This window comes from Delphinus delphis, chromosome 17, assembly GCF_949987515.2.
Source record: "Delphinus delphis chromosome 17, mDelDel1.2, whole genome shotgun sequence".
NCBI classification, from domain to species: domain Eukaryota; kingdom Metazoa; phylum Chordata; class Mammalia; order Artiodactyla; family Delphinidae; genus Delphinus; species Delphinus delphis.
The window spans coordinates 38242671-38268962 of NC_082699.1; the positions used below are offsets into that span (position 1 = coordinate 38242671).

Here is a 26292-nt window from a genome sequence, read left to right on the forward strand (position 1 = left end):
TACCCACAAAAATACTATTTGGATTCTCCCAACACCCTCCCTCCCTTGAAAGGACCACATGCTTGTTCTTGGGCAATACATACCATTATTTCCAATTTGAAACAAGTTAGTATAGGAGAGAGACAGAGAGACAAAAAGACAGAGAAGGAGTCAGAGAGACAGGTTGTTGTTAAGCGGTATTCTTCGTTCCATTGGTTGTCCTTCTTACTCTTTCACTGCTAAGGTTTGATCAGAATTAGCTGCTGGGGTCTCGGCAGATTTGACCTCGTCTGTGGGGGCTGCAGGGGCTTGGCCTTGGGCATGGAACTGAGTGCTTCCGTGGCTGCCAGGATCTCCATGGAGGATGGGGCAGCCTCAGTGTTGCCGGGTTTTGAGTCTTAAGATGGGGCCCCGTCACTTTTTATCTCCTGCGCGGCAGGAGCTGCAGGAGCCTGAGGCTTTGCGGGTTCCTCTCCCTTCTTGCTCTTGTCATCCTTGGTGGGGCCAAGGGCTCCGCAGCCTAGGTCTCCAAAGTTTTAGGGGCGTTGCCACCTGCAGCTGGCCGAAGGCAGCCGCCGGCTCCTGCTCAGCATCCTTTGGGGGTCCCGGCTTCCACTCAGCTCCCTCCGTCTGCTCCGTCTCTGCCTTCAGAGTGTCTTCCTTGGCTGCCTCTTTGTCTTTCTCACCTTCCTTGTCTTCAGGCTTGTTGGCAGCATCCTAGGCATCCTTCTCCAGCTTCTCCTCCTTGTCCTCCTTCACCTCTGGGGTCTCTGCAGCACCCTGGGTCTCATTGTCCTTCGGGGTTTCCCCCTCTTCTGTCCCAGCTCCTTTGGCCTTCTTGTCTTTGTCCTTAGCCCTCTCATCATTCACATTGTACCCCTTCTTCTTACTCAGCTTGTCTCCCAACTTGGAGTTCGGGTCTGGGTGCCTGTGCTGCCCTGGGTCGCTGGCGGAGGCTCTCTCCCCGGCTCTATGGTGGAGACTGCAGCTAGGAGTGAGTTGGAGTGCTGCCGCAGCCGTGGTCTCCACAGACACTACTGCCGCCCACACTTGCAATCCTAATGATTGTTTAATACAAAAAAGCTAATTAAACTATACCAGTATCAAAATAGATAAAACACATAACTAGAGACAAAGAGGGAAACATAAGAAAGGGTCAACCATTTTAATCCTTTCTTAATTTGTGTTTACCTAATATCACAATCTTAAAATATAGAAATAAAATATAGAACTACAAGGAGAAATAGAAAAGCCAATAATCATAGTGGAAAACACAATCACAATTTTCTCAGTAAATGATAGAAGTAGAGAAAAGATCAGTAAACATTTGGAAGATCTGAACAGCATGATTAATAGACTTAATCGACTTAAACTAATTAATAGACTTAAACTAATTGACTTGTAGAAAACAGTACCCAACAACTGCAGAATACCCATTCTTTTCACACACACACTATGCATTGTTAAAAATTGACTATATGCTAAGTCATCAAGAAAACTCAACAAATTTCAAAGGATTTTAATGATCAAAATATGTTCTATAACCACAAATCTATTAAACTTAAAATCACTAACAAAAAAACGTAGAAAATCTCCATATATATATGAATTAATAAGTATACTTATTATTTGACTAACTTATGATAATCAAAATATTGTGGAATGCAGCTAGGCCCATTCTCAGAGGGAAATGCAGGGTATTCATTACAAAAGAAGAAAAGATGAAATCAAAAAGCTAAACATCTGTCTCATGAAGTTAGCAATAGAACAGTGAAATAAACCTAAATAAAAGAAAAGAAACTGAAAGGTAAGAATAGAAACTGATATAATAGAAAACACACATAAAATAGACAGTATTGACAAGAACAAAAGTTGTTTCATTATAAGAAGCAATGCATTTGAGAAACCTCTCCAAGACACAGATCAAGAAAAAAAGAGAAAAGCCACAAATAATCAATTTAAGTTAGAAATGGAGAACGTCAGAAGATATTTTAAAAAATGACAAGACAATATTGTGAAAAAGATCTTAAGAAGATATTGTTGAAACTATAACAAAATGCTCACCAGTCCTTTTCAAAGTGGTACTGGCAATCCTTGTTAATGTAACAAGACAAGAAAATTAAATGAAAGGTACATAGATTGGGAAGAAAGACATAAAACTGTCTTTGTTCACAAATGACATGATTGTCTATGTAGAAAATCTCAAAAAATCAAAAAAAAACCTTCTGCAACTTATAAGCAATTACAGCAAGGTTGCAGGATACAACATTAATATACAAAGTCAATTACTTTCCTATAAACCAACAATGAACAAGTGGAATTTAAAATTAAAAACACAATATCCTTTACATCAGCACCCCCAAAAATGAAATACTTAGGTATAAATCTAACAAAATATGTTCAAGATTTATACAAGGAAAACTACAAAACTCTAATGAACAAAATCAAAGAACCAAAGTAAATGGAGAGATATTTCATGTTCATTGAGAGGAGAACTCAATGGTATCAAAATGTCAGTTCTTCACAACTTAATCTACAGATTCAAGGCAAGCTCATTCAAAATCCCAGCAAGTTATTTTATGGTTATTGACAAACTGATTCTAAAGTTTATAGGAAGAGGCAAAATACCCAGAACAACCAACATGATATTGAAGAATAAAGTTGGAAGACTGATGCTACCCAACCTCAAGACATTATAAAGCTGTAGTAATGAAGACAGTGAGGTACTGACAAAAATAATGTACAAATGGATCAATGGAACAGAATAGAGAGCCTAGAAATACACCCCCATAAATATAGTCAACTGATCTTTGACTAAGGAGAAAAGATAATACAATGGAGCAAAGATAATCTGTTTAAGAAATAAATAGTGCTGGAACAACCAGAGATTCACATGCAAAAAAACAAAGAAAAAAAGAATCTAGACACAGACCTCTCTTTCCAAAACTTAACTCTAAATGTATCATAGGTCAAAATGTAAAATGCAAACTATGAAACTCCTAGAAAATAGCATAAGAGAAAACCTAGATGACCTTGACTATGGTGATGCCTTTTTTGATGTAACACCAAATGCATGATCCATGAAAGAAATAGTTGACATGCTGCGCTTTACTAAAATTAAAAACTTCTTCTCTGCAAAAGGCAATTCAAAAGAATTGGAAGACAAGCCAAAGATTGGGAGAAAATATTTGCAAAAAATAGAACTGACAAAGGATGGTTGACCAAATATTTTGTTAATGAAAATGTACAAAGAACTCTTAAAACTCAACAGTAAGAAAACAACCAGGTTAAAAAATGGGCCAAAGACCTTAACAAACACCTCACCAAAGAAGATATTTAGATAGCAAATAAATATATGAAAAGATGTTCCATATCATATGCCATCAGGGAAATGCAAATTAAGACAAAAATGAAATACTACTACAAATCTTTTGAATGGCCCAAATCTGAAACACTGACAACACCAAACACTGGCAAGGATTTGGAGCAAGAGGAACACACATTTGTTGCTTGTAGGAACACAAAATGGTACAGCCACTTTGGAAGACAGTTTAGCAGTTTCTTACAAAAGTAAACATACTCGTACCACACAATCCAGCAGGCATGCTCCTTGGTATTTAACCAATGGAGTGGAAAACTTATGTCCTCACAAAAAAACCTACACATGGATGTTTATAGCAGCTTTATTCATAATTGTCAAAACTTGGAAGCAACCAAGATGTCCTTTGGTAGGTGAATGGATAAACTGTGGTGCATCCAGACAGTGGAATATTATTCAGTGCTGAAAATAAATGAGCTGTTAAGCCATGAAAAGAAATGAGGAAAACTTAAATTCATATTACTAAATGAAAGAGGCAAATCTGAAAAGACTACATACCGTATGATTCCAACTATATGACATTCTGGAAAAGGTAAAACCATAGAGACTATAAAAAGATCAGTGGTTGCCAAGGGGTGAGGGTTGGGGGAGGAATGAATAGGAAGAGTACAGCATATTTTTAGGGCAGTGGAAATACTCTCTATGATACTATAACAATGAATATATATCATTATACATTTGTCCAAACCCATACAGAGTATACAAAAAGTGAACCCTAAAGTAAACTATAGACTTGGATGATTATGATGCGTCAATGTAGGTTCATCCTTGGTAATAGATGTACCATTCTGGTGAGTGATAATGGAAAAGACTATGCATGTGTGGAGGCAGGGGGTATATCAAAAATATCTATACCTTCCTCTACATTTTGTTATGAAACTAAAAATGCTCTAAAAAATAAATTATTTAAATATATATAGTGAAATGCACAAATCCTAAAAAAATTCAAAGAAATAGGAAAGTAAAAATAGTCCTATAATTATTAAATTTGTTAAATCAGTAAATAAAAATCTTCCTACCAAGAAAATTCCAGATCCAAGTTTTATTGGTGAAGAAATAACTACAAATCTATACAAGCCCCTTAGAGAATATAAAAATAGCTCATTTTTATGAGACTAGCATGATCTTGATGCCAAAACCTGATAAAACCATTATAAGAAAGGAGAATTATGGACCAATCTCATTCATGAGCATAGGATTCCAGTAATACAAGACTCAGTATTACAAATATATTGGTTCTCCATTGGATTTTCTATAGAGTCAAAGAAATCATATTTAAAACCCCAACATTTTTTTCTGAGGAAACTGATGATCCATTTCTAAAATTATATGGAAATGCAAGTAGCTAAAAATATGCAAACTCTCTTCAAGATAGACAAGATGAGAGAAGTTGCTCCACTAGATAGCAAGATTTATTATAAAGCTACTATAATTAAGAAATATGATATTGGTGACAGTTTGACAAATAGACCAATGGAATAAAAAAGAAAGTCCAGAAATAGATCCATAAATATACAGTCACTTGATTTATGACAACATAACAATGCAATCAGAGGTAAAAGGATAGCCTTTTAAGTAAATGGTGCTGAGTCAGTTGGATATCCTTGTGGGAAAAAGGAAACTTGACTCGTACCTCCTGCCAAGCAAAATATCAATTCCCAGAAGATAAAGGCAAACAGTAACACTTTAGGATATAAGAGAATATCTTCATTACATTGAACTAAGGAAATATTTTTTAAGCAACACACATGCCACAAAGAAAGAAAAATCACCATAAAGGGAAAGTCTTTGAATTGGACTACACTAAAACTAGGAACATTTTTCACCAAAAGATAACATTAAGAAAGTGAAAAGGCAAACCATAGATTGGAAGAAAATGTTTGTTTTATATCCATAAAACCAACAACAGGCAAGAATATATAAAATACTCTGAGAGCTCTTACTGTCCAAAAGAAAAATGGGCAAGAAACCATAACAGGCACTTCACAAAGAGAATATCTATGTAAGGAAACATACTCAACTTCATTAGTAATCGAGAAAATATGAGTTAAAACCCCAGTGATATGCCACTATGCAATTATCAGAATGTTTAAAAGAAAGAATGATGTTATGGAGTATTTGCAAGAATGTAGAGCAATGGGAATTCTTATACATGCTGTTATGAATATAAATTTGGAAAACAGTTTCTCATTATATGCTAAAGTTGAACTTAAATAGAGCCCATCATCCAACCACCCCATTCCCAGATCATATACCCAGTAGTAGTGTATGCAGAGCAGCACTATTCAAATTAGCCAAATTTGCAAAGAACCCAAAGTTCACCAACAGAATGGATAAATAATTTGTGGTGCATCCATTCAACAGAATAATACACACCAATAAAATTGACCTATCTACAGCTACATGAAACAACATGGACAACCTCACAAATACAATGAGCAGAGAAGCAAGACACAAAAATTGCACACTTTGTGTCTTAGCCTGTTTAGGCTACTATAACAGAATACTCTAGACTGAGTGGCTTAAACAAAAAACATTTATTTCTCACAGTTCTGGAGGCCAGGAAGTCCAAGATTAAGTTGCTAGTTGCTAGCGCATTCAGAGTTTGAGTCTCCTCTTCCTGGTCCACAGATGGCTGTCTTCTCACTGTGTCCTCAAATGGAAGAAGAGGTGAAGGAGATGTCTGCCTCTTTTAAAAGGGCACTAATCCCATTCACAGTGGCTCCACTCTCATGACCTAATCACCCCTCATTGGACCTGCCTCCTACACCATCACTTTGGGGATTAAGTTTCAACATATGAATTTGGGGGGGACACAAACATTATCTATAGTGCTATATAAATCAACTATATAGAGTTCAAAAGCAAGAAAAACTAAATTATAGTATTAAGATTAAAGAAGTGGAGGAGGGAAACAGGCAAGAAGTGGAATGGACTAGGAAGGGGCTATCTGAGGTGATGGCAAACTGTCTTTCTTGACCTCAACTGTGGTTACACAGGCTTTCCACTGGTGATGATTCACTGAGGGGCACATATGTTTCTGTGCCCTTTTCTTAAGTGTGATAACTTCACATAAAATGCAGTTGAAGTTTTGTAATAATATCTTTAAGTTTTTATTTATAGGAATTTTATTCTCAGATATCATGCATAAGAATATTAAAAATTAGGTTCAAACATTATGAAAGCAGAAAACTGAAAACAGCTTAAATACCCATCAGTAGGTGACAGGTTCAATAAATTATAACACATCCAGGAACACTGTGGCCACTTTAAAAAGAATGGTACTGATATGGGACAATCTTCCACATAGATTTAAGCAAACAACAAGCAAGAGACATAGAACCATGTGCAGAGTATGCTATCATTATATTTGTGTGTAAAACTGAGGTGGAGGATACATGTATGTGTGTTTTATATGCATATAATGTTTCTGGAAGAACAGGTGAAAAATAAAACCCCATAACAGTGGTTGTCTCTGAAGTGGGGAATTGGAACACCAGAGGTCATGGATGAGAAGGAAACTTTCTTTTCACTGTACCTGTGGGCATCATGTGAACGTAATCACAAATATGTTACCTTTCAAAATAATATATAAAAGGTGAGATATATTTTTTAATAAACTGAAATAATTTTGAGAGCTCAGTTCCCAATTATTGTTGCATTTGGATATTTGCATAGATTAAAATGCACTTTCTTTGGGAAACTGACACAGCGTGGAATAGAGGCTGGGAACAAGTGTCCATGAGGGGAAACAAGGGAGGCTGAAAGACAGGGGTCAAGCAGAGACCTGTCTGAGAAGCCAGGTCACATGGAGAAGGTCCCCTGTCTGAACAGGGCTTGCAGCAGGGATGAGCCAGGCAAGGCCAGAGAAATAGCCAAGATGCTCAGGTCAGGGAAACTAGACAATAGCAAACGCATGAGAGGCAAAGGGCCTACAGAAGGGAGACTTCCCAGGGCGGGAAAATGCCTGTGACCTTCGCTGCTTGTTCTCAGGAGCCTGACATTGCTGGCAGAGTGAAACGAGCCAAGAAAAAGAAGAAATCATGCTCTCACCTACTTATTTGTATTGATCCAAAATATGACCAGCCCCAGAATGAAGTCTTTGTCTCCTCCACAGTACCTGTTTATAGTGCTGTGCACACAATGGTCTTAAAAAGGAGCTGTTGATGCACCCCATTTCCTAAAGTACAAAAATGTAAACTTTCCTCCCAGTGGCTTAGCAGGTTTCTAGACCATCAGCCTGGCACTGACCCTGAGCCACTGGCTGATGGGCAAAAGGGTACATAGAAGATACCAGCCTTTGATTACCTTTGCCTTATGCCCCTGAACTGATCATTCCACACTTTTTCTGTTAAACAGATTCATCCTGTTAACAACCATCGTATCAACTTTTCACCCTTAAAATTTGTTGAAGGGATGTAGGTTTTGAAGAATACATTCCGGGGTATCAGATGCCATACTAAGTGCTCTGTTACATCGGTCTCCAGAACCCTACAGACTCTCACGAGGGCAGAAAAGCATGTAAGGGAAGAAAACTGAACAGAGGTATAGTGCCAAGGCCACAGTATGAAGGAAATCCATTTTCCAAGTCATATTCTAGCCAACAGGGTCCTTTTGCCATTTAACACATCTATACCTTCTGTATTGTGATGCCAAGTTTATTCTCAGTGCAGATTTCTGTAAATCACATCCAAAATATGATTTGGAAAAAAATGCACCTTCTTATGAGCCCACTGCGTACTTGAAAGACCCAGTGCACAAATCATTTGCACCTGTACCATTTCCATCCAGTTCTAAGCTAATTTTAAAAAGGCTCTGAAAGCCTGCCAAGAGCACATGTGCACAGAAGATAAAATGTAATAGCAATTAATCCAATCATCTCTGATTTAACGTTAATTTAACCCAGTGGATTATGCCTTGTTTTGTGTGCAACTGTGTTGATCCTGCTACATTTCAGAGAGCCCCCAAATCAATCAAGTCACAATCCCTAATTGCAGTCAAAATGGGGAATTCCACTCAGCAGGGCCCTTCTCTAGAGTATCTATTCCTCCCAAGGAAGAAAGGGAAGTCAAAGAAAGAGGCGTCTCTAATAGCAGGCTGCTAACATCGCAGCTGATGGTGTCAGAACTAGCAAGGAAGAGTGGCCTCCTGTTTGCTGGCATATTCAGTTGCACTGGGGCTTCTTGCCAGAATGAACAGGAAAGGGCCAGCAGAGAAAAGCCAATGGAAGCACAGTTGCTGTTTAAACTAGAAACAAACAACAACACAACAAATTCTGGAGGTGCAATGCTTTCCTTTCCCTTTATTTGCACTATAGATTGAATAACTACAGCAGTTAAAGCCCTGAATTAGGAAGGCTGTAATTGAAAACTAATACCATGCTACCCACTGGGTCTGATTTAACTGCGTTAGAATGTAGGTCTGCATTCTTGGAACCAAGGCTGATTGTGAGAACATTTATATTATCATGTGCAAGGAACAGAGGAAGTTTCAAGTTGCTAATTCCTCCTGTTTGGATTTTATTGAGAACTGAAATAACAAAAAGTGTTACCTGGGCTCAGGGGCAGCCCAGAAGTTCAATTGTAGTTCAGCCTTAGTTAAGGATTACTTAATAGATACTTCACATAAAGTGCTACCATGTTCTTTTTCATAATTTTTCTCTCCCCTCCTCCTTTCCTTTGCAGCTGAGAATAATTAACTGTTCTTTTGTGAGTGTCATTTGTTCTCAAGGAATTAAATGCCACCTTATTTCCCAGAACAAGAATTCAACTGTCATAATTATAGCTTCATTTCAGAAGCAAAAAAAAAAAAAAAAATCATAATTTATTACAGATTGTTCAGCATGTGAGATAGGTTTAAATGTCATTGGAAGTAAATTGTGGCATGTCATGAAGGGGTTTTAGCCACCACTGTAATTGATTTATAATTTCACATTTAAAATGAACAACATTCAGCCATTGTTCTTATATTATATAACTCTGACAGCAATCCCTTGAGAATGAGGCATTCAACTTGGTCAATACACAATAATAATAATAACAATAATAACAATAACAATGATATGCCAGTTTTAAAGATAAGCAATGAAATTAGCATAAGCACTGAGAACATATGTGTTAAAAATGGGAGCTCAATCTCTATAATAAAAGGTAAAAATCTATTTCAGAAGAAATGCATTTGAATATCAGCATTGAACTCCATTATATTAAATGACTCTCAGGGGTTTTAATGAAACTCATAAAATTAAGAACCATCAGAATTAAGGTTTAAACTATTTTCTACCCAGAGTTATAAGGAAAGATACAATAATTGAAGTAGGTGGAGATGAATTTTTCCACATCTAATTTCAAGCAGATTAAGAATCAATTCCACTTTGAACAGTAATTTACTAGGTTTGCAGCGTGATCCTAGTCTCCTGGGATTACACGGTGACCATAGGTGGTATGGGGGAGGGACTATATAAATACCTGATTAGACTATTAAGTGCCAGCAGATCTGTTTTGTGCCAGATGAAGTGAGTCCCGTGATGGTTCTCATAGCTCAACATCACATCAATGGATTTGTGCCCCTTGAATGTGAATGTAGAAACAAATCCAAACTCACACAATGACAGGAACAAACCGTGCTGTGGAGGCCAAACCATGAGTCACACTTTAGAAGCAAAATCAGAATATTCCCCAATCTATAGCCTTTTGAAACACCTTATTTTTCCCTTCTGGGAAAGCCAGTACTTTATTCTTTGTTTTCAAAAAGTCAACTTTATAGTTTGGATACAGAAAACCTTTTGAAAGGCAATGTATGGTAGGCTGAATAATGGTACTTCAAAGATGTTGGTGTCCTAGTTCCCAGAACCTGGGAATGCCACCTTATATGGCAAAGGGAGGGACTTGGCAGATGTGATTAAATGTAAGCGTTTTGCAGTAGGGAGATATCCTGGATTATCAGGGTGGATCCTAAATGTAATCACAATGCCTTTATAAGAGGGAGGTTGAGGAAGTTTTGACCACAGTAGAAGAGAAGACGATGTGATCACAGGAGCAGAGATTAGAGAGATGTCACAAGCCAAGGAATGTTAACAGCCTCTCAAAGTGGAAGCCTTGGAGCCTTGAGAAGGACCAAGCCTGCTGACACCTTGATTTTAGCCCTGGAAGACTCATTTCAGACTTCTGATCTCTAGAATGATAGGAGAATAAATTAGTGTTGTTTTAACACTAAGTTTATGGTAATTTGTTACACTGATAACAGAAAATTAAAACACAGGGAAAGAGTCTGATTTACTAAAAAGTGTGTCCAAAGATCAAGTTACCTCCATATTGAGAACTAACCCAGCAGCTGAGCTCCACTCTGGCTTTGAGTTGAGGCTTCCAGTTTAATCATGACCTAGACGCCTCCTCTGTTGCCACTTAAGCAGTTCCTGTAGTTGTCTTTCTGGGGGACAATGATCCAAAACTCTGACAACATTGTCAATTTAAGAAAGGAGTGATATTTAGCTTGATTTAAAAGAGTCCCTTTTGGGAGAGTTAAATGAATATAGTGCTCTAAAATGAGCTGTGACATTATTTATGCCTTATAAAAGAGAAATTGCATTTCTTTGAAAACACTAACGTATCACAAGATTTCCAAAATATATAGCTTGTGATTTTTCCAAACAGCATTCTGTTGACCTGGTAAATGATTGCTCTAGACTTGCCACTTACCATTCAATAAATGTTTGCAGTACATCAAGGATTTACAATGTAAATTCTTGACCCAGTTTTTGATATAACTATTTATTCAGTCTGCCATAACGAGAGGAAGAAAAAATAAGACACTTCTAATCAACTATTGGGATGACACATAAAACGGTTTTATCTGGGTTCACTGGACAGTAATTTCCTATTGCAAATACAATGGGAGAATATTCATTCCACTTTCTTTGATCCCCCACCAAGGGACACCTTCTAAGTGTTTTTGTAACAGTTTCCATCTCTCTCCCCACCCTACCACTGGATATGGGCCAGCTACCACTGGACCTAAGTTATTAAAAATCTAGGCAAACTCAGCCACAGGGAAAAGAATGAACACTCAGTCTAGCAACATTGATTTCACTGAAAGGTGAGCCTCATGGTCATTTTTCTAGCATCATTTCACATTCATTCATTTATTCATTCACTCAACAAATATCTACATTGTACCTACTCTGTGTGATGTCACCAAGGGAACTAAATAGGTGAAGCAGAGAAATCCTATCCAGTGAATACATAACTATATTAGGTAATGACTTTCATTTATTGAGTACTTCCTATATGTCAGGGATGGTGATAGATCACTTCACATAACTTTTCCAATATGTTATGTTATTATTCCTATTCTCTATTTACAATGAAGTAGTTAAGACTCAGGGGATAAGAAATTCAGCCAAGTTTTGAGAAGAGGTTCAGTGGTAGACCCTCAAATTCTGTTCTAATTATACAAAGCCTGTGTCCTAACCTCCTTGACAAGATAAAGCAAATTAATTTCCAAAAGAAAAATATAAAGGGCATGATGTGTGGGTGTTGATTACATTCCCTAGGTGATCTGGGAAGACTTTGTGAGAGAAGTAGTACTTAATCTTCATTGTGAAGACTGAGAAGGAATTGAACATATGCTGATGGGACAAAGTCATTCCAGGCAGAGTGAACCATCAGAGCAAAGACACTAAGGTGGGAAATCACGGAACACACAAAGGGAAAGGGAGTAACTCATTGTAACTGGACGTGGGGGGCAGCACAAGTAGCCAGGAATAAAGCTAGAAATGTTGTTGGCTTGGTGCCAGATCACAGAGGGCCTTAAGTACAAGCTATGGAATTTGTTATGGACGAAATAATGGAGAACTAGTGTCAAGCAATTGGTCAAGACTAGTTGGGGAAATGGGACATACCTCTGTCAATGATGTAGAATACTGTTGCAAGCAACAGATTAACATATTCAAATTAATGTTAATCATTAAATATTTAATGGAAAAAATAAGGGCTTTTAAGTAATTAGTATCACACAAAGTGAAACATAACTGCTGATAAAAGAGAGTGGTATTCCAAATAAATTTTCATTATTTCTGAAGCATACCACTTCTGCTCTTTATTTCAAAAAAACAAGTAATGTGCTTTGGCAACGTTTGAGGCTTGTAAGGTGGAGAATACAAAAACTCCTGCCCTCCAAGACTCTACACTCCAGTGGGAGAGTGTGATAAACTGCATTACTATTCGTAATTTTTGGTGGCCCTCCCTCCCATGGGAGTATAATACATCTCCACTTAGGATTTGCTTTAGCTAAGGAAATACAGGCAGAGGCAGTGTTTCCAGGCAGAAGAATTCAAGCCAGATGTGATCTCACTTACATGTGGAATCTAACAACAAACAAATTGATACAGTGAACAAATTGGTGGTTTTCAGAGGCAGGGGGTGGAGAGGGTGGTAAAAAGTACAAAATTCCAGTTAAAAAATAAATAAGCCCTGGTGACGTAATGTATAACATGATGACTGTAGATAATAAGACTGTATTGTATATTTGAAAGTTGCTAATAGAGAAAATCTTAAAAGTTCTCATCACAAGAAAAAAATTTGTATTTTTTATATGTGGTGATGGTTATTAATTAGACTAATTGTAGTGATCATTTCATAATATTATACATATATCAAATCATTATGTTGTTTGCCTAAAACTAATGTAATGTTATATGTCAATTATATTTCAATTGTTTAAAAAGCCAGATGTGTACTTTGCCATGATTTCCCTTTTTCCTCTGCCATGAGCCCAATAATATCCCAGACAGAAATAGGGCTTGTTCTCCATTAGCCTGGGTCCTGACAAGGAGAAGAGCCATGACAAATCATGATGGAAATGTAACACAAGCACATTGTCAACCTTTGTCATTGTAAGCCAGAAAGATGTTGAGGTTGTTTGTTACACAGTATAACTTAATGTAAGCTGACTGCTACAACAAACTGAGAGCATACGTAACCACAATATAAGGTCAGGTCTATAAGAGAAATATGGGATTTCAAAGGAGGAAGAGATCATTTATTTCTAGGTCACATTATCATGAGCCCAGCCAAAAAATGTTCACCTTTTCTTCCAGTGGCTTTTTGTTTTATTTTGCTTGGCTTTGCTTTAGATTTAACACGAGTAAAACAAAGACCTGACAACTAACTAATCAGTTAACCTCAGCAGACCAACAATCATTCCCTCATTCTCTCCCTTACACTTGACCTTCAGTCCCTACACACTTCAAAGTCTGTCATCAACAGCCAACCAAAGTGCCACCAGGCAGTGAATGAGCCCCTAATTCCTTCAACACACACTCATTAAGCATCTACTATGCATAGGTTCCATGAGCACCAGAGAATCAGAGATGGAAGAAAAGAGTACCTGAAGGTGCTCAACAGCTGGCGAAAGCTCAGACAAGAGTCACTCAATCACAATAGACTTATCTGGGTGCTCTGGGCTACCACAGAGTAATGGAGCATGAGAGAAAGATGTCTAGGGGGACCTGGCCTTGGGAGAGTAGAGGAGTGGTATCAGGACACACTTCCTGGAAGAAGTGAAACCTGAATCAGTGTTGAAGGAAGGAAAGGAGTTAATCAGACAAAGGGAAGTAAGGAACTATCATTTGCAAAAGCACAGAACAGTGGGGCAGCTAGGCTTGGAAGAGCTGCCATGTTTGGACAGAAGGTATGAGATATGAGAGTGGAGGAACAGAGAAGGGTAAGATCAAGAAAGGCCTTATAAGCCACACTAAAAGTTTGGATTTTATCCTAAAGGCAATCTGATGCAATTGAAAGCTTTCAAGCTGCAGCATGGCATGATCAGATTTGCATTTTAGAAAGATTTCCTTGTCAGCTCCAGGAAGGAGGGGTTTGAGATGGGGCTGGAAGATTTTGGATCAGAGAAGCTAGTTAGAAAACTCTTGCCATAAACCCAGGTGGGAAATTGTGAGAATCTGAACTGACGTAGAGCCTGTTTCCTACTCTGAAATATGAAAGAAATAAAGCTTCTCAAACACATTTAAGAAGAAAATTAGCTCATAGTTAGTGAACTGCAAAGCCAGCAAGGAAGCACCAAAGCTTTTCTGATTCCACTCTGCCTCACTGAAGAGCTCTGAATTTTTTGCATTTATATTGTCTCTTTTGTAATTAAGTTCCATACCCACAACTTGATTAGTTATAAAATTACTCTCCCACACTTTTCCTCTTCCTAGACGCCCTCCTCCATTCACACAGGCATGTAAATATGTTCCTAACAAGTGTGCTCATTCATTCATTCATTCATTTATCCCACAACTGTTTACTGAATACCCATTATGTAACAGGCACTTGCTAGATGAAGTGTACCTAAAAAAACACAAAACAAAGTCCTTGCCTCCTGGAAGTGTCAGCCTACTGGAGAAACACATGATAAATATAAAAACAAATAAATAATTATAAAATGCAAATCCCTATGGATAAACAGCAGCAGAACACTGAATGCTAGAATGGCAGGTATGCACGTGTACTCATAGCAATGTCCTAAAAGGCTTACCCAAGAAGTCAATCAGTTGAGATGGGAGCACTAATATGTTTACATTTAATTTACATCAATATCATTTTAGAAAAGAAGGATTGGTACATCTAAGCTGGTGCTATTACCCCAAAATACTAACATTTAAAATACAAGGTCACATTTTCCTAGTTAGCAAGGCCCACAATTGCAGGGGCAGGGAGTGAGGGGTTGGGAAATGTGGCTTCCATCTCTGGGCTCACTGAGTTTGTAATGCTCAGGGCATCTCTGGGAGGCACTCACTGGAGCATTTCAGTATTGATTCAATACCTCTAGTAGGTCTTGCATGAGGTCATGGCGAGGCTGGACCTGGTAAGTTCGGTGCACTTAGGGCTGAGTTCTGAAGTTGGACTGACTTGCACAATTGCAGCTCATTTTCATGAAACAGAACCAAAATCCTTTTTAATGCTTTCTTTTTAAAATAGCTCCAGTTCAAGAAAAATTGAGTTCCTCATTAGTTGTAAGTTCCCCTTATTGCTAGCTCAGAGATTGAAATCCACAAATCACTCACCAAACAGCATTAGCGGTGGGCCATTTTGAAGCAGCCTTTTCACAGATTAACTTTATATCTCCTCAAGATAAAGATCATCTGCTAGACAGGTAAGTCCAGTTCTGTTGGGGGCTGGGTGGGGCGGACTGAATTCAGGGCTTTTCTGTAGACTGTAGAGTCAGCTAACAACTAGGTTCTGGCCACCAGCTCGCAGCCAGCTGGACAACAAATCACTTTCAGCCACCGCCCAACAAGCTTGGATTTAAACCACTGACCAATAGGTCAAAGATCCTTTACTACATCTTGGCTCTTCTACACCACACTTTCATCTGTCATTGTTTTGCCCCAGGCCCAATAATTGGATGAAAAGAAATTTGATTAAGCGTAAGATTTATGAGGTTCTACATTGAGACAAATTGTAATTCGATATAAGCCCATTCTCGAAAAAGGGCTAGAATATAAACAAAGTTCTTTACTCTTTTATCGATACCTTTACAAACACATGCATACACGCATGCCCATACAAATATCCATACATACTGTTTGTCAACTTGTCACTCAGAAAGACTAATGACAATTATTCACCTTGAGCATTTGGCAGATATAATGGGACAGTACTTTGGCAGTGATCAAAAATCATCTTCCTTTATGGTTCTTAATCAAAAATGTATTTCCCATTGACTAACCCCAAGAAAAGGTTATCATCTACTTCTGCCTGTACTTATTTCAGTACTAACAAGAGATTCTTTTCTCTCCCATCCTCAGCAGTGCAGAATTACCATCATTCCAAAGACCTCTTTGGGTTCCTTGATCAGAAGAGGCATTTAACGATGTCATCCATGATGTATTGCGTATTTAATTGTACTATGCAGCTATTCAAAAAGCATTCAGAAGTAATCATTTAGCATTAATATCCCAGGGCAATCCAAGGTCACAGTACATTAAAAACTAATTCACAGTGGTTCAAGAATACATTTTTCATGTATGGAGTAACATAATTCTTTTATGATAAAAGTGATAGCGGTGTTACAGAATGATGAGATATAAGATATTCTGAATATCCATCATTGGACCTACTGGACAAATGGCAAAGTCAGACCTTTGTTGTTCTCATAACTCAACACACCACTAATCTGTATTAAACACCACTGACCTTGTTAACCTTTTATATGACTGACCACATTTCAAGGAGAAACAGTACCTTATTTATTATCAGAGACAATACAAATATTCAATATTTATTGTGATCATTTCACTCTCATATTTTATTATCTCCTATTTTCTATGGTCATTCTAATATCTAAAATTTCAACACATCTATAGGTAAAGGCTGTCTAGCGAAAAATTATACACACACATTTATGAGTGTGTGTATGTATTTTATCAACTTTCTTACAGGAATGCTATGGAAGATAAAATTATTATAACTTCCATAAAATATCTACCATGCTAAAATAATACTTTCCTGAGGCAAACGGCCCTCTACACAATGAAGCTTGGGCAGGCTCCATCCTCCAGGACCTATCATCTCTCACACCCCACACCATTAGCAGTGCTATACTACAATTTGCTGCCATTCAGCAGGCAACATATGAGGAGTTATTTCAGCAATTCACAGGCAATATTGTCATTTGTTAATATACTAAACTCTGCATTCAAAAGTACCAGATTACCTTACCAGTCCACTGGTGTTATTTTTCCTATTTCTTTATATTTCACATCCCCAAATCCATCTTCCAAATCAGTCCATACAGATTGGATAGAAGTCAGAAGTTTTATCCTGTTCAGAGGGTCATTCAAAACTATTAATAAGCATTATCATAACCTGTGTTTAGGGCACTATTCTAGGTGCTAGGTATGAGTTGAGGTTGGGCATATCTATATGGAGACATGATATTGAATTTATAAAACACAAATAAAATACAGGCAGACCTCATTTTATTGTTCTTTACAGATATTGCTCTTTTTTTTCAAATTAAATGTTTGTGGAAACTCTGTGTTGAGCAAGTCTATTGGCACCGTTTTGCCAAAAGCTTTTGCTCACTTCTCCTCTCTGTGTCATATTTTGGTAATTCTCACAATATTTCAACCTTTTCAACCTTTTTCATTATTACTATATGTGTTATGATGATCTGTGATCAGTGAACTTTGATGTTACTGTTGCAATTGTTCTAGGGCACCACAAACCATGCCCATATAAGATGGTGAACTTAATTAAGAAATAAGTAAGTTCTGACTGATCCACCAACAGGCTATTCCCCCATCTCTCTCCCTTTTCCTGGTCCTCCCTATTCCCTGAGATACAACAATACTGAAATTAGACCAATTAATAGCCTTACAGTGGCCTCTAAGTGTACAAGTGAAAAGAAGAGTCACATGTCTCTCACTTTAAATCAAAAGCTAGAAATGACTAAGCTCAGTGAGGAAGGCATGTCAAAAGCCAAGATACACTGAAAGCTAGGCCTCTTGCACCAAACAGTTAGCTAAGTTGTGAGTACAAAGGAAACATTCTTGAAGGAAGTTAAAAGTGCTACTCCAGTGAACACACAAATGATAAGAAAGCAAAACAGTCCTATTGCTGACAAGGAGAAAGTTTTAGTGATCTGGATAGAAGATTCAATAGCTACAACATTCCTTTAAACAAAAGTTTAATCCAGAGCAAGGCCCTAACTCTCTCCAATTCTATGAAGGCTGAGAGAGGGGAGGAAGCTGCAGAAGAAAAGTCTGAAGCTAGCAGAGCTTGGTTCATGAGGTTTAAGGAAAGAAGCCATTCCCAAAATATAAATGTGCAAAGTGAAGCAGCAAATGCTGATGTAGAAGCTGCAGCAAGTTGTCCAGAAGATCTAACTAAGGTAATTAATGAAGGTGGCTACACGAAACCAACAGATTTTTCAATGTAGACGAAACCATCTGACATTGGAAGGAGACTCCATCTATGAATCTCATAGATAGAGAGGAGAAGTCAATTCCTGGTTTCAAAATTTCAAGGATGGGCTGAATCTCTTGTTAGGGACAAACACAGCTGGTGACTTGAAGTTGAAGCCAAAGCTCATTTACCATTGGAAAAATCCTAGGGCTCCTAAGAATCATGCTATATCTACTCCACCTGTGCTCTATAAATGGAAAAACAAAGCCTGGATGACAGCACATCTGTTTATGATATGGTTTACTGAATATTTTAAGCCCACTGTTGAGACCTACTGCTCAGAAAAAAATATATATTTCTTTCAGAATATTACTGCTCATGCACCTGGTCATCCAAGACCTCTGATGGAGAAGTAAAGTGAGATTAATGTTGTTTTCATGCCTGCTAACACAACGTCCATTCTGCAGCCCATGGATCAAGGAATCATATTGACTTTCAAGTAATATTATTTAAGAAATAACATGTCATAACGCTATAGCTGCCATGGATTGTGATTCCTTTGGTGAATCTGGGCAAAGTAAATTGAAAACCTTCTAGAAAGGATTTACCATTCTACATGCCATTAGGAACATTTGTGATTCATGAGAAGAGATCAAAATATCAACTTTAACAAGAGTTTGGAAGAAGTTGATTCCAAACTTCATGGATGACCTTGAGGTGTTCAAGACTTAAATGGAGGAAGTAACTACAGATAAGGTAGAAATAGCAAGAGAATTAGAATTAGAAGTGGAGCCTGAAAATGGTACTGAATTGCTGCAATCTCATAATAAAACTTTAATGAATGAAGAGTTGCTTCTTATAGATGAGCAAAGAAAGTGACTTCTTGAGATGGAATGTACCCCTGGTGAAGATGCCGTGAATATTATTGAAATAGCAACAAAGAATTTAGAATATTTCATAAACGCAGTTGATAAAGCAGCAGCAGTGTTTGAAAGAATTGACTCAAAATTTGAAAGAAGATCTGTGGATAAAATGCTACCAAATAGCATTGCAAGCTACAGAGAAATCATTCATGAAAAGTCAATCGGTGCAGCAAACTTCACTGTTGTTTTAAGAAATCCCCACAGCCACCCCAGCCTTCAACAACCACCTCCCTGATTAGTCAGCAGCCACCAACATCGAGGCAAGACTCTCTACCAGCAAAAAGATTATGACTTGCTGAAGGCTCAGATGATGGTTAGCAATTTTTACCAATAAAGTATTATTTAATTAAGGTATGTACATTTTTTAGACATAATACTATTGCACAATTAATAGACACAGTATAGTGTAAACATAACTTTTTTATGCACTGGGAAGACAAAAAAATTTTGTGACTCACTTTATTGCAGTATTCAATTTATTGCAGTTGACTGGAACCAAACTCACAACATCTTTGAGGTACACCTGTACGAGATTTGGCAAGTGATAACAGAAAACTGGAACAGGCATTGTATGACTAATAGTCAATGAGCAATGCAGATGCTCAAGTGTGAATTTGGAAGCAATAACATCACTGGTCTCCACCTGTCCTGTCCCTTGACCTCCAGGACAGCCATATTATAGCTCCAGGAACATATGTTCATGTTTCACCACCCGAGTTGCCTTTCTCCAGACTCCTGAGAAGTTCTTTTCCCAGCACTGCAAGGGGAAGGGAGAGTTCTAAGGATCTGATGAAATTTTAAAAATGTATAAGATCTGGGAAACCATCCCCAGGTTGAGCAATGGGATAGATCACTTAAACTATTATAAATCTCTATTTTCAAACAATTTTAACACAAAAAGCCATCTTTGGGTGAATTAAGGAAACCAGTCATTCTGATTGCCGGTACTTTACATAGAAAGCTCTCTGCATTCATTTAATTGACTATCATCTTTCCTAGTTCTAGTCAGTAAATCCAGAAGCCAGTGGAACCTGGGGAATTCTTCAAACACTTATGCAAGATGCTTTGGTCTCTCAGCCTCTTGATGATGAAAAGTAAACCATTTCTTCCTCCTTCCCATTCTTTCTTTTTTCCCTTTGTCTTCCTCTTATCCAATTTTTTATGAGTGTAAGACTTGGAGAACTAGAAAGATTATACCAAATTCAAAACGGAAGAGGCTATAAGAAATGGAATAAAATATGGTGGGTTACCTAAAAATCTCTCAAAGGAGTCACTGCTACATTAGATCAATCTCCCACATTGTTTCCACATAGCCAACTTCTCCATCACAGATCCTTGGGAAAGCCAGTGACATTGACTGATAGAGAATCGTGTAAATCTAAGATTAGCATTGATTGGAGTCTGCATTTTAGCATTTCTTATTTGGAGAGTATCGTAAATATACACACCCTGGCTTTTCCCATCCTCCTGTCAATCAACAGTCTTGGACAAATCTTATAGTCTTAGACATATACTGGCCTCCCTCATGAACAGAGCAAGGGAAGCAGGATTTACTAATATAATAATTTCCTTCTAAAATGAAATAACTCTTCTATAATTTCCTCAGGCACATTTATTGTTATCTTCACCCCCCCATCAACAACGTTACTGTCATCAACATCTCCATGTGTCTGCATCCCTAACAAACGATGCAGAGCGATGAGAGAAGAAAGCTGGCTAAGAGTTGCCAGTCCTGAGTTCCAATGTCTGTCACTCTCAAGTTTTCTGATCATATGCAAGTCATATAAACACTCCAGTCTTATTTTTATCATCTCTAAGATGAAAGTGTTAGATAACTCTCCTGTGTCCCTTCTAGATTTAATTTTCTATAATTCTAATTTAAAATGTTATCAATGAACAAAACCTTCCCGGTTGGACAGAAACTATCATGGAAAAATTGATCCAGACACTAATTCTTAAAAATAAGAGGATATTGTTAGTCTTACCTTGAAGATTTAGAAACTGGAGTTCCGAATGGTTAAATTACTTGCCCAAGGTCAGAAAGTTTATGAGTGGTGGGGTCAGTAGTCAAATTCTGATATGGTAGAGCAGAGCCTATGGAGTCAGATCTGGATTTTAATTTTGGTTCTACCACCTGCTATGTGACCTCAGGTAAGTTGCTTGAGTTCTCTGAGCATTGATTTTCTCATTAATAGTATAAAGAGAAATAGTATATCACCTACATCTCAGGATTGTTTTGATTTAACACACGTGAAAAATACCTAGTTAGTGCTTGACACATAGTAGGGTTGCAGAAAGTGTTAGTGTCTTCTCTTGGTGACACCATGTTGCCCATGTGCATCAAAGGGAAGGTAAGCGTTTGGTCTAACACTGAGAAGGTGCTGGCAGCCATTGTTTGTTGTAGTGGCTGGTTGACTAGAATTTAATCTCTGTGTCCTACTGCCCTCTTCTGGATATCAAACATCAGATCTGCTTGGGAATTCAGTTTACTGGTCCCATCTAATTGAGCAAACTCTGGACCTGGTTCAATAATGCCCACTCCAGAGATGCAATAGAATCCAGAATCAATTTCTGGATGCAACAAGTGTACATTGACAAGAGAGCCAAGAGCTAGAAATGATAAGGGATTACTGACTGCCATACCTGGTAAGTCTATGGTATGATGAAGTGGTTTAAGGTGCGGTTCCTTTCATGTGTGTGCCAAGTAGTCTAACTCTGTTTCACAGTTCCAAATCCATTACAAACACTAACCAACATTAAACATGTGTGGATAAACAGATATGAGTAAACAAAAATACACTTTGAGATGGACTTGGAAGGGAACACTAACCTTTTTGAGGTTACTCACACCTCCAGCCTATCTGTTCAGCCATTGGTTTTGAACACTTATTTTTATCCAAGCTTTTAAACATTTAATTGTATTTATTCACAGAAATATAATTCATCTGTTTCTAAGTCGTTTACACCTTTTGTAACAAAGCGCTGTTTTGTATTAAGCTGATGTCCAAAAAGCCAAAGACAACCTTCTAAGTATTCAGATATTTAGAAGTTTTTCTTAGGTGAACACGGTGAAATGTGTCAAATGAATTACAATATTTGCATTGAAAGTAGTTAGCATATCACAAGATAATGTACAGGGATTCAAAATATTGGAGAGTAAAAAAGAAAAAAAATTTTTAAGTAAAAAATATTGGAGAGTAAAAGTCAAATTACATTTGAAATGTACAAAGAGAAATTATAAACATTCTGAACTATAAAGTGAAGAATGATTTTCTGTGTCTAACCACACTCTTATTTATGTTTTACAAATCTCTATTTTCACACATTGAGTGTGTTAAAGTGGGATTTGCAAAGCAGTATTACTTATTAGAAAACAGTAAGAACTGTCCTTGTTTTGACATTCATAGATGAGAAGGAGGGATGGAGTAGCAGCCCATCTCAGGACTACAAGATACTAGACATCTGCTATGTTCCCTTCAAGAACACATGCACATTTTCAGACACACACACATGCACACACACACACATGCACACAATTCACATGTCCATCTATTCATTCAGCAAATACTAGCAGCCTATAATTAAGACCCAATTCAAAAATCATCTGATCAAAAAATCCCCGGGCTTCCCTGGTGGCGCAGTGGTTGAGAGTCCGCCTGCCGATGCAGGGGACACGGGTTCGTGCCCCAGTCTGGGAGGATCCCACATGCCGCGGAGCGGCTGGGCCCATGAGCCATGGCCGCTGAGCCTGCGCATCTGGAGCCTGTGCTCTGCAACGGGAGAGGCCACAACAGTGAGAGGCCCGCGTACTGCAAAAAAAAAAAAAAAAAAAAAAAAAACCCAACATGCCTCAACAAAATGAATGACCCTTTTCTCTATTTCCCTGCCCACTTATTCATTCTTCTATTATTGCCTTTATTACATTATGATTATTATTTATATGTCTACCCCTCATCCAGACCAAGAACTCAACAGAAGTATGATCTCTATGTCATATTCAGATTTTTGTCCCCAGCACCTAACCTGATGCCTGGAACAAGTAGATGCTTCAATAAATGTGATTGTGAAATTGATAACTTGTTTGAAATTCTCTGGTTGTTTTGTCTGTGTGCTGGGTATTACATATCTGAGTCAGCCAACTTCTAAAACACTTCTCTGCCCACAGACAGCAGCCGCATCTCAGTGAATTCAGTAGAAGTGGTGGGTTTTCAGTCACAGACGGTATTCAGTCATAGACTGGGCAACACCTCAGTGAGAACTGAAATATGAAATGGATGTATGGGCCAGATAACATTTCAGGTCCTTCCAGACATGGCCTCCTCTGATTCTAAGGGAATGTGTCCTTTCTCATCTACCTGTTCACCCTCTTTCTACTTTCTGAGAACCCAAGAACCTTCAACGATACTGAATTCCTGAATACCCAAGATGTTTCGCACATACTAGAGAAGCCAAAATGTACTAGGAAGGTGGACTCTGGCCCTGTAAGTCACTAGGGAGCTTGGTTAGAGTTCCTCCTCTCTCTCGTCGTCTCCTAAATTCTAAGGTTGTTCATCATTTTTTACTAATTTGCACACTTTCCAGCTGGGGCTCATTCTCTCTCACGTATGTTGGGATTCCCCAGTCACATGGACCCTCCCACCAGCTGTAATCACAGCTGAAACAAGCGCCACTATGCACGAGGCACTCTGCTCGACACGTTACATTCATGAGGTCATTTTGCTCCTAACAGTCAAGTACAGTGTTAAAGGATTAAGAAACAAAAACTGAGAACTTTGCCTGATTTCTACCACTAAAGAGTAGTGGAGCTGCAATTCAAGTCCATAGCCTTCCTATTCTGGGATGCATTAACCCTAACCCCTAAGTCAGTGCTTTTCAGACTTTACTGTGCACACAAATGGTCTGGGGCTCATAATTACAAGCAGGTCCTGATTTAGTCAATCTGGGGAGGGGCCTGAGATTCCGCATTTCTCACAAGCTCCCAGAAGATGGATGTGCTCACCCTCTGATGACTCTTTCAGTAGCAAGACACTGTGCCATTCACACTTCCTAAATTCTGCCATGCTTTTAGGCTTTGAACAGCTAGTTCTTCTTGGTGTCTCCCCAGATTTGGAGCCAACCAAGAAGATAAGATGAGAGCACAGTGGGTGGGTTAATCATTCCTGGCACATGCACTCAGTCCATGAGTTATTTACCCACCCGACTAACTAGCACCATGACTGACCAGACAGAAGTCAGGTGCCTTGATGTGCCCTGCAAGCATCCTCAGTCCACTGAAGAAGAAAAAAGACAGTCTTGTAACTCATGCCCCTCTGACCTAAACCCATCAGAATTTAAATTTAACTGTCAAAAGCAATATATATATATATATAAATACATAAACAATGCATGAAGCTATTTCACAATATGTTATTTTAACTATCTACTCTTAAAACAATTGGTAGTAAAAGGTAAGGGTTTTTATAAGCTAAGCAAAAATACCAACATTGAAAGAAGATCAGGACAAGTAAATTTAATGACTTAATATGACACAATATAAAATCACTCCACTTGAACAACTTTTAATTCATTATAATGCATATATGCCAATTATGCCTGATTTATTAAGAGAAGTTCAGCAGCACTGGATCCTGATAACACCGGTTGCCATGGCATCCAGCATTTACAAGGACATCTTAAGGATCACAATGATGGTGTTAAGGTGATAAGTGTGACCTTCCATGGATTTAATGATAGATAATAATACTGTCCCATCAAAGAAAACACCTCACCTCAAGGTAGAGCATATATGCATATATGCAGCTTCTGATTTTATTAGAGGTAGTTTAAAAGCACCCAGAAGGAAACTGCATCACTTAGAAGCAAGTTTGTGTGTTTGTGTATATATACACACACATATACTTGCATATTCATATATCACATGCACATACATTTAATTGACTATTACGTTAGTCACCATTTTCAATTAAAGGAGGAACCTTGGGGGAGGGAAGACTAAGTGAAGCACAGGGATTTTTCAGGCAGTGCAAGTATTCTGTATGATACTGTAATGGTGGATACATGACATTATACATTTGCCAAAACCCATGGAACTATACAAAACAAAGCAAGAAACAATGTAAATTATGGACTTTAGTCAATAATGGGTTGATATCAGTTCACTAATTCTAACATATGTACTTCACAAATAGAAGATAATAATGGGAGGATTCTGTGGGGGTGGGTGTGAATCTCTATACTATACATACTCAAGTTTTTCTGAAAAATTTAAAACTGCTCTAAAACATAGTCTCCTTCGTAGTAATAATTCCTCCTAGAGGAACCACTAAAGAAAAAGCTCATAAATTAAGATGGTACAGTCAAGAAATAAGTGGTACTGCCAGGTGAGAAATTAAAAATATCTGTCTCACAAATTGGCCCTTTTCATTTCTCACTTTCCGTCCCCTTTCTGCATTCCCAACATGCACATGCACACACACAGTGTCCTCATGCTGCCCTGTGCTTGACCAGAGCCTTCCACCATCCTCCTGACAGGAGTCCATCCATATTCCAGACCTTGACTTGCCCATAAAAACATACCCACACTATGCTCCATGGTGAGGACAGAGCTTCTGTCCTCACAGAAATGATGCCAAAGGGGAGAAGGAAGTATTCCAACCATATCATACAAGTGTCGTGTAGACACTTGCATTCACTCTCGCCAGATAACGCCATGGTCCCACAGCTTGGCTTAATCAAAGTTGCATGTCTTCAGCAGGCACCCAAGAAACAATTTTAATGGCAAGAAAAGCATCTTTCAGATTCCCAGGTCTGGAAAGGGGATATTTTGAAACATATGAGCCAGTCGATGGCTTCAAACCCACCACAACCATCTCAAGAGCTGCTCTCTTTGCCTGTCAGTAGAAAAGGAAGGAAAGTCTACCTTCTGCCACAAGCCAAGTACATGTCAATGAAGCTCATCACATGAAGGGAAGAAAGTTCCTCTACATATGTGGTTATTTCATTATGACTGTCCTGCTTTCATCACTGTCACTCCTCTTCTGGTTTTGAAAAACATTCTCACATGTTCCTAAAGGCAATTCTGTTTTGATCTCTGCCCAGGGAT

The 26292-nt window shown here is 38.2% G+C and overlaps 1 pseudogene; it reads right to left on the minus strand.

Annotated features, from left to right (window-relative positions):
• Positions 1-204: 204 nt before the first annotated feature.
• On the minus strand, positions 205-25901 carry LOC132440331 (brain acid soluble protein 1-like; annotated as a pseudogene).
• Positions 25902-26292: the final 391 nt, after the last annotated feature.